The sequence below is a fragment of the Arachis ipaensis genome, chromosome B04 (assembly GCF_000816755.2).
Source record: "Arachis ipaensis cultivar K30076 chromosome B04, Araip1.1, whole genome shotgun sequence".
Taxonomy (NCBI): domain Eukaryota; kingdom Viridiplantae; phylum Streptophyta; class Magnoliopsida; order Fabales; family Fabaceae; genus Arachis; species Arachis ipaensis.
The window spans coordinates 32,502,913-32,510,471 of NC_029788.2; positions in this window are offsets into that span (position 1 = coordinate 32,502,913).

The window sequence follows — 7,559 nt, forward strand, 5'->3', positions numbered from 1 at the left end:
AATAGGATCTTGTGCATGCATCTGGCTGGGCTAATGCCCTTAAGATCACTTATGGACCACCCAAGAGCTGTCTTGTGTGTCATTAGCACCTAATGCATGGTATCATAAAGCTCCCGGGATCTTTAAGCTTTTCTGGGAAGCTTTTCAGAATGACTACACTGCATTCTTCAGTGAGGAGAACTCTTTCAGTTTCTCTCCAATCCTTCTTATGACTCAAGATATCTTTCATGAACTTGGAATAAGAGGGTATTTGCTCAAGTGCCTCTGTAAACGGAATCTTTATTTCAAGAGTCCTGAGATAGTCTGCAAAACGGGCAAATTGCTTATCCTGCTCCTCTTTGCGGAGTTTTTGAGGATAAGGCATCTTGGCTTTGTATTCCTCAATCTTAGTTGCTGCAGGTTTATTTCCTGTAGAGGTAGGTTGAAAAGCCTTCTTGAGGGATTTATTATCAGCACTTGTGTGTGTCTGATCCCTTACTGGCAATTGAGTGCCAGAGTTAGAAGCTGGAGTGACGTTAGACGCCAGCTCCTCATCTGTTCCTGGCGTCTGAACGCCAGAACTGTGCTTCTTTTGGGCGTTCAACGCCAGATCCTTGCTTGTTTCTGGCGTTGAACGCCAGTTTTGAGCATGGTCTGGGCGTTCAGCGCCAGCCTTCCACCCAAATTCTGGCGTTTTAGCGCCAGAATTATTTTTCCCTGGGCTCTTACTGTCCTCAGGTGGATTTTGGGTGGTTTGCTCATTTCTTGGCTTCTTGCTGCCTTGAGGTGGGGTATTTAACATCTTCCCACTTCTTAATTGAACTGCTTGGCATTCTTCTGTTATTTGTTTTGACCGTTGCTGCTTTGTTTGCTTCAATTGTTCTTCCATATTTATATTAGCCATCCTTGTCTCTTGTAGTCTATCCTTGAATTCGGCTAACTGCTTTGTTAGAAAGTCCAATTGCTGATTGAATTCAGCAGCTTGTTTTACAGGACTGAGTTCAGCAGTTACTGTTTTAACCTCTTCTTTCATGGAAGGGTCACTGCTTAGGTACAGATGCTGATTTCTGGCAACTGTATCAATGAGCTCTTGAGCTTCTTCAATTGTCTTTCTCATGTGGATAGATCCACCAGCTGAGTAATCTAGAGACATCTGAGCTCTTTCTGCAAGCCCATAATAGAAGATGTCTAACTGAACCCACTCTGAAAACATTTCAGAGGGGCATTTTCGTAGCATCTCTTTGTATCTCTCCCAGGCATCATAAAGAGATTCATTATCTCCTTGTTTAAAGCCTTGGATGTCTAGCCTTAGCTGTGTCATCCGTTTTGGGGGAAAGTATTGATTCAGGAATTTTTTTTGTCAGCTGTTTCCATGTCCTTATGCTGGCCTTAGGTTGGTTATTTAACCACCTCTTAGCTTGGTCTTTTACAGCAAATGGGAACAGTAATAATCTGTAGACATCTTGATCTATTTCATTATCATGTACTGTGTCAGCAATCTGTAAAAACTGTGCCAGAAACTCTGTAGGTTCTTCCTGTGGAAGACCGAAATACTGGCAACTTTACTGCATCATGATAATGAGCTGAGGATTCAACTCAAAGCTACTGACTCCAATGGAGAGTATGCAGATACTACTCCCATATGAAGCAGTAGAGGGGTTAGCATATGACCCTAGAGTCCTTCTGGACTGTTCATTTCCACTTAGATCCATGATGGAGAAAGGGAGATGATGAAAAAAAATTATTTTTATTTATTTATTTATTTATTTCAAAAATGAAATAAATTAAGATAAAATAAATAAAAATGGTTGAAAATTTTTGAAAAAATGTCCTTGTTTTTTGAAAATTTTGGAGGGAAAACACCAAGGAACACCAAACTTAAAAATTTTAAGATCAAGACACGAGGAAAACTCAAGAACACTTTGAAGACTCACAAGAACACAAGAACATGAAGAAAGAACACCAAACTTAAAATTTTTAGAAAACCAAACTAAAATTTTCGAAAACCAAAGGGAAATCAACAAGAAAATACCAAACTTAAAGTTTGGCACAAAATTTAATAGAGAAATTATTATTTAAAAAAAAAGATTTTGGAAAGAGTATACCAAATTGCCACGAACTTAGACCAACGCTCTAGCCAATTGGGCAGTAAATGTAACACTTGTTTTGAAGAAGTATTTTTTTTTAAATAACTAAGAATGAAAGAAATATTTTTTTTTTGAAAGAGAAAATAAGGATTCTAAAATTTTTAACCAAAAATAATAATAAGAGACTCTAAACCAAAAAGAAAAATTTTTCCCAATCTAAGCAACAAAATAAACCGTCAGTTGTTCAAACACGAACAATCCCCGGCAACGGCGCCAAAAACTTGGTGCACGAATTGTGAATCACACTTTTTACAATTCGTACCACTAACCAGCAAGTGCACTAGGTCGTCCAAGTAATACCTTACGTGAGTAAGGGTCGAATCCCACGGAGATTGTTGGTTTGAAGCAATCTCTGGTTATCTTGTAAATCTCAGTTAGGAGGCCAATTATAATTATCAGTTGACTTGCAATATGAACAAGGGAACATAAAATAAATACTTGGTATGCAGTAATGGAGAATATGTTGGAGTTTTGAAGATGCTTTGTCTTCTGAATCTCTGCTTTCTCCCTATCTTCTTCTTCACACACGCAAGGCTCCTTCCATGGCAAGCTGTATGTAAGGTGTCACCGTTGTCAATGGATACTTCCCGTCCTCTCAGTGAAAATGGTCCAAATGCTCTGTCACAGCACGGCTAATCATCTGTTGGTTCTCGATCACGTCAGAATAGAATCCCTTGATTCTTTTGGGTCTGTCACTATGCCCAACAATCGCGAGTTTGAAGCACGTCACAGCCATTCAATCTTTGAATCCTACTCGGAATACCACATACAAGTTTTAGACTTTCCGGATTCTCATGAATGCCGCCATCAATTCTAGCTTATACCACGAAGATTCTGATTAAGAAATCTAAGCATTGAATCTGATGTAGAACAGAGGTGGTTGTCAAGCACACGTTCATGGATTGAGGAAGGTGATGAGTGTCACGAATCATCACATTCTTCACAGTGAAGCGCGAATGAACATCTTAGATAGGAACAAGCGTGTTTGAATGGAAAACAGAGATAATTGCATTAATTCATCAAGACGCTGCAGAGCTCCTCACTCCCAACAATGGAGTTTAGAGACTCATGCCGTCAATGAGTACAAAGTTTAGATCTAAAAATATCATGAGATACAAAATAAATCTCTAAAAGTTGTTTAAATACTAAACTAGTAACCTAGGTTTACAGAAAATGAGTAAACTATGATGGATAGTGCAGAAATCCACTTCTGGGGCCCACTTGGTGTGTGCTGGGGCTGAGACTAAAGCTTCTCACGTGCTTGGGCTGTTTTGGGCATTCAACGCCAGGTTGTAACCTGTTTCTGGTGTTGAACTCCAACTTGTAACTTGTTTCTGGCGCTGGACGCCAGACTGCAACATGGAACTGGCGTTGAACGCCAGTTTACGTTGTTTTTCCTTGAGCAAAGTATAGACTATTATATATTGCTGGAAAGCCTTGGATGTCTACTTTTCAACGCAATTGAGAGCGCGCCATTTGGAGTTCTATAGCTCCAGAAAATCCACTTTGAGTGCAGGGAGGTCAGAATCCAACAACATCAGCAGTCCTTTTTCAGCTTGAATCAGATTTTTGCTCAGCTCCCTCAATTTCAGCCAGAAAATACCTGAAATCAAAGAAAAACACACAAACTCATAGTAAAGTCCAGAAATATGATTTTTAGTTAAAAACTAATAAAAATATACTAAAAACCAACTAAATCATACTAAAAACTAAGTAAAAACAATGTCAAAAAGCGTATAAATTATTCGCTCATCAACGACGGCGACAACGACTGCTTCTTCCGCTGGTCTTCTTCTCTTCTCTAGCCCCTACTCAAGTTCAGTTCAGGTAAATTATATGTTTTGAATTTCTAATTAGGGATTTGGTTATTAAAATTTCTGATTAGGGATTTGATTATTGGAATTTATGATTAGGGATTTAGGGTTCTGATTATTGGAAATTTGAAATTTTTGATTAAGATTGCTTCTCTTCTGAAATTTGAGATTTGGTTATTAGAAGTTCTGATTAGATAAATTTAAAATTTGCTTCTCTTCTCTTCCTGTTAGTGAATTGTTCTGATTTTGTTCTTCTTGAGTTCCTGTTAGTGTTTTGATTAAGGCTTTATAATATTGATTGATTTTGTTCTTCCTGAGTTCCTGTTTCAATCATCCAAACCCCCTTTCATGTATATAAAAAAATGTTAAGTCATGTCTTATTCCAGACTTAGATGACGGTTAATCTGATGGATGGAATGATATATTGATTTATTATATATATGAAATTAAAATTGATGAGATGCTGTGTAAGTACTAATATTTAAAGCCATCTGCATCCACGTTATGTAGCTGAATTGATAGCAAGAAGAAGATACATGTAAAACAAAATGTGATTATTCCTGTAAAGAGATTTTGAAAGAAAAAATACTATGAATTGTTAAATTGTACTGATTATAAATTTTGATTATTGAAATTTATGAATTTTGATTAGAATTTTTTATTAAGGATGCGTGTATAGTTTCTGTGATGACGATGCGTGTATAGAATTGCAACTTTAGAAAACTTTTTTTGTTTAAACTGATTGAATGATGCTGTGAATTTGATTTATTAAATGATGATGATGCTGAAAATTCTGTTTGTTAGAGTGCAGAATTTGTTGAAAGGCTAAAAGCCAAGTTTCATGATTGAATTAATTGATGATACATGCTAATAATTACTTGAGATGATGTTGGACTATTTGTTATATATGATACAGTAAATTGATGATAATATATGTGAATTTTTTGAGTGATTTGTGGCTGGATTGTGTTGAGTAATGCAGAACTTGTTGATTTTATATGAGTATACTTAAATGTGAAAACTGACCAAAAATGGTGATTTATTAATCCTGAGCACTTGAGGCTAATTTAATCTTTTTAACAAGTCATAATAGATAAAAAAAAGTTATAATGCAAGGTTAGAGTGAATGAAAAGCTAGGAATCAATTTTTGACCTCTCAAAACCCAAGGTTACATGTTGCAGAATTATGCAGTTTCGGACAGCACTTTGAGAACAAAACTGGGAGCAATCTAGCCACTCAAAATGGGTGAAATTATTTTTTTATAAAAATTTGATATGTCTAGATTGTTCTTCTAAAATTTCAGAATTTTTCGATGTGTGTTTTGGGAGATATGATTTTTAGAAAATGGTCATTTTCTGCAGAAATATTGCTGTCCGAATTCTGGAACAAAAACTTCAAAATCACATATCTCAATAATCTGAAACTCTTTGGAGGTAAAACCAAAGAGGGGTAAAATATTAGGATGTCTAGTATTTTATGTCCAAATTTAAGGACAATTCAAATTTTTTAGAGAGAGTTGTGCTTTCTGGAAGCAGGGCTGTTCACTGTTGTGACAGCATCCTTTCCTTAAAACAAAATCATATTTCAAGAGGCATAACTTTTTCTAGAGAAGTGAAAATTCTTTGAGACTTGAACTGGGTGAAATATGGATAATTCTAGTTCAACCACACCAAAATTTAGGAGAATCCAACAAAAGATGAATTTTATATGATTTTTTTAAATTGGTTACTGCTTGCTGTTTTTCTGAAGTGTACTAAATCAGTAGCCGGTTTTTTAAAAAATTCATATAAAAGTAAATTAGGTGGCAAAAGAGATCTCTGGATTAGTGTGGCTTAACTGTCAAGAAAGTTCAAGATAGTGTGGCTTAGCTGTCAAGTTGTTATTTGGTTTTATTTTTCCATTCTTGCTATACTTTTCTATTTCCAAACTATTCCAAAAGTCAAGTATATTTGTTATGAGATTGTAACTAAGAATAAAAAATGTTACAAAAGTAAGTAGTATTTTGTAACAAAATATTATGACACAAAAGTTTAAATTGTTACGAAAAATATTTTGAAGATCAAAATTTTGTTACAAAATATTACTTTGAATTGTAACAATTCCATTTTTTGTTACAAAAACTTTTTGTAACGGGACATACTACAACGGCCCCTTTTTTTGTTACAAAATTCTTTTGTTTAAAATTTCGATTTTTTGTAACAATTTTTTTTGTTACAAATATTGCTTTTTCTTGTAGTGACTCATGCATTCCACGACGTGTGGCTCTGAAACTCCATGTTCAAAGAACATGTTCATGACATTGTGATTCCTTCTACAAGTCTTACACATTTTAAGCAGATCTTTATCATTCTCCAACTTTCTCAGCCCACTCTCAAGCAACAGCCAAGGAACTTTCCACCAACATATGTCCCCCCTCCAGCATATCCCAGTTCCTTATAGTATCCTTTAACAAAAAACACATCAAGCGTATCCTCATCAACCCCCATTAAGACTTCTGTATTATCTAGTTCGTAGATTCTACTTCCTTTCTTATCATTTTTAAAATTTTCACCACGATGAAATATGAATGTTATCGGAGGACCCTCCATCTACATAATAGCAAACAACAATATTAAGAAAAAAAAGTCATTGTAGCAAGCCATCTAAGACTTGGAATGCCTCCAAACCCTATAAAAATTTAAAACAGAACATGCATAACACTAAATCATCATCAACATAGCAATTAAACCGGTAACCATTACTTCATTAACACAAATAATAGTTATCATTTTTCTAAGACACAAAAACAGAGACTTTCATCAGTTACGCATATAACCGATCATAAACCAAACCCAGGGATGAAACCCTAGACCCTATGCACTAACAGATTCTTCACGATGACTCAATCATATAATGGGAAAACTAGGGGTTTACATAGTGTTACCAATTTTTTTTTACAAGATACAAAAAACTTTACCTCTCACTTTGAACGCAAAAACACCGCTGTGTCGTTGCCTTCAAGTTTCCCACCAAGCTCCAGAACTGATGTACGAACAATGCTCGACGACTACTCTAATGTTTGCGGCCGATGGCGCGGTCTTCTTCATCTTCGTGATGGTTGCTTATGGATCAGAGAAACAGAGAGTCACGGTGAGAGTGAAGAAGAATAACTGAGGACTTGTTCAAGAGAGAAAGTGTAAAATGTTACACTCTACTCTCAAAATGGTGGCGTTTCAAAACTTGCATACTCTTAAGGTCTCACTGCGATGTCATTTGGTTGGGTGGGCTGCCAGCTCACGTTCCAGGTCAGCAGATTTCTAACGGCAACGTCATGAGGTTAACGGAAGGACGAACACGATTCAAAAAAATTCATTCAGAGACTAATTTGATTAAAAAAAAATTATTTGGGGACGAAAATGAAAAACGTGTAATCTTTCAGGGACGATTTTGAGTAAACCCCATAAAAATACTAAGATTGCATTTGTTTATAAAAGCAGTATATTGAGACATAAATATAGAGATATAAAATTATATTTGGCAAGTAATATATGGACAAAAATATTGTATTTTGAGATATTAAATTAGTGTATTTTATATTTTTTAATTGAAAAAACACAAAAATACTAAACAAAAATACAA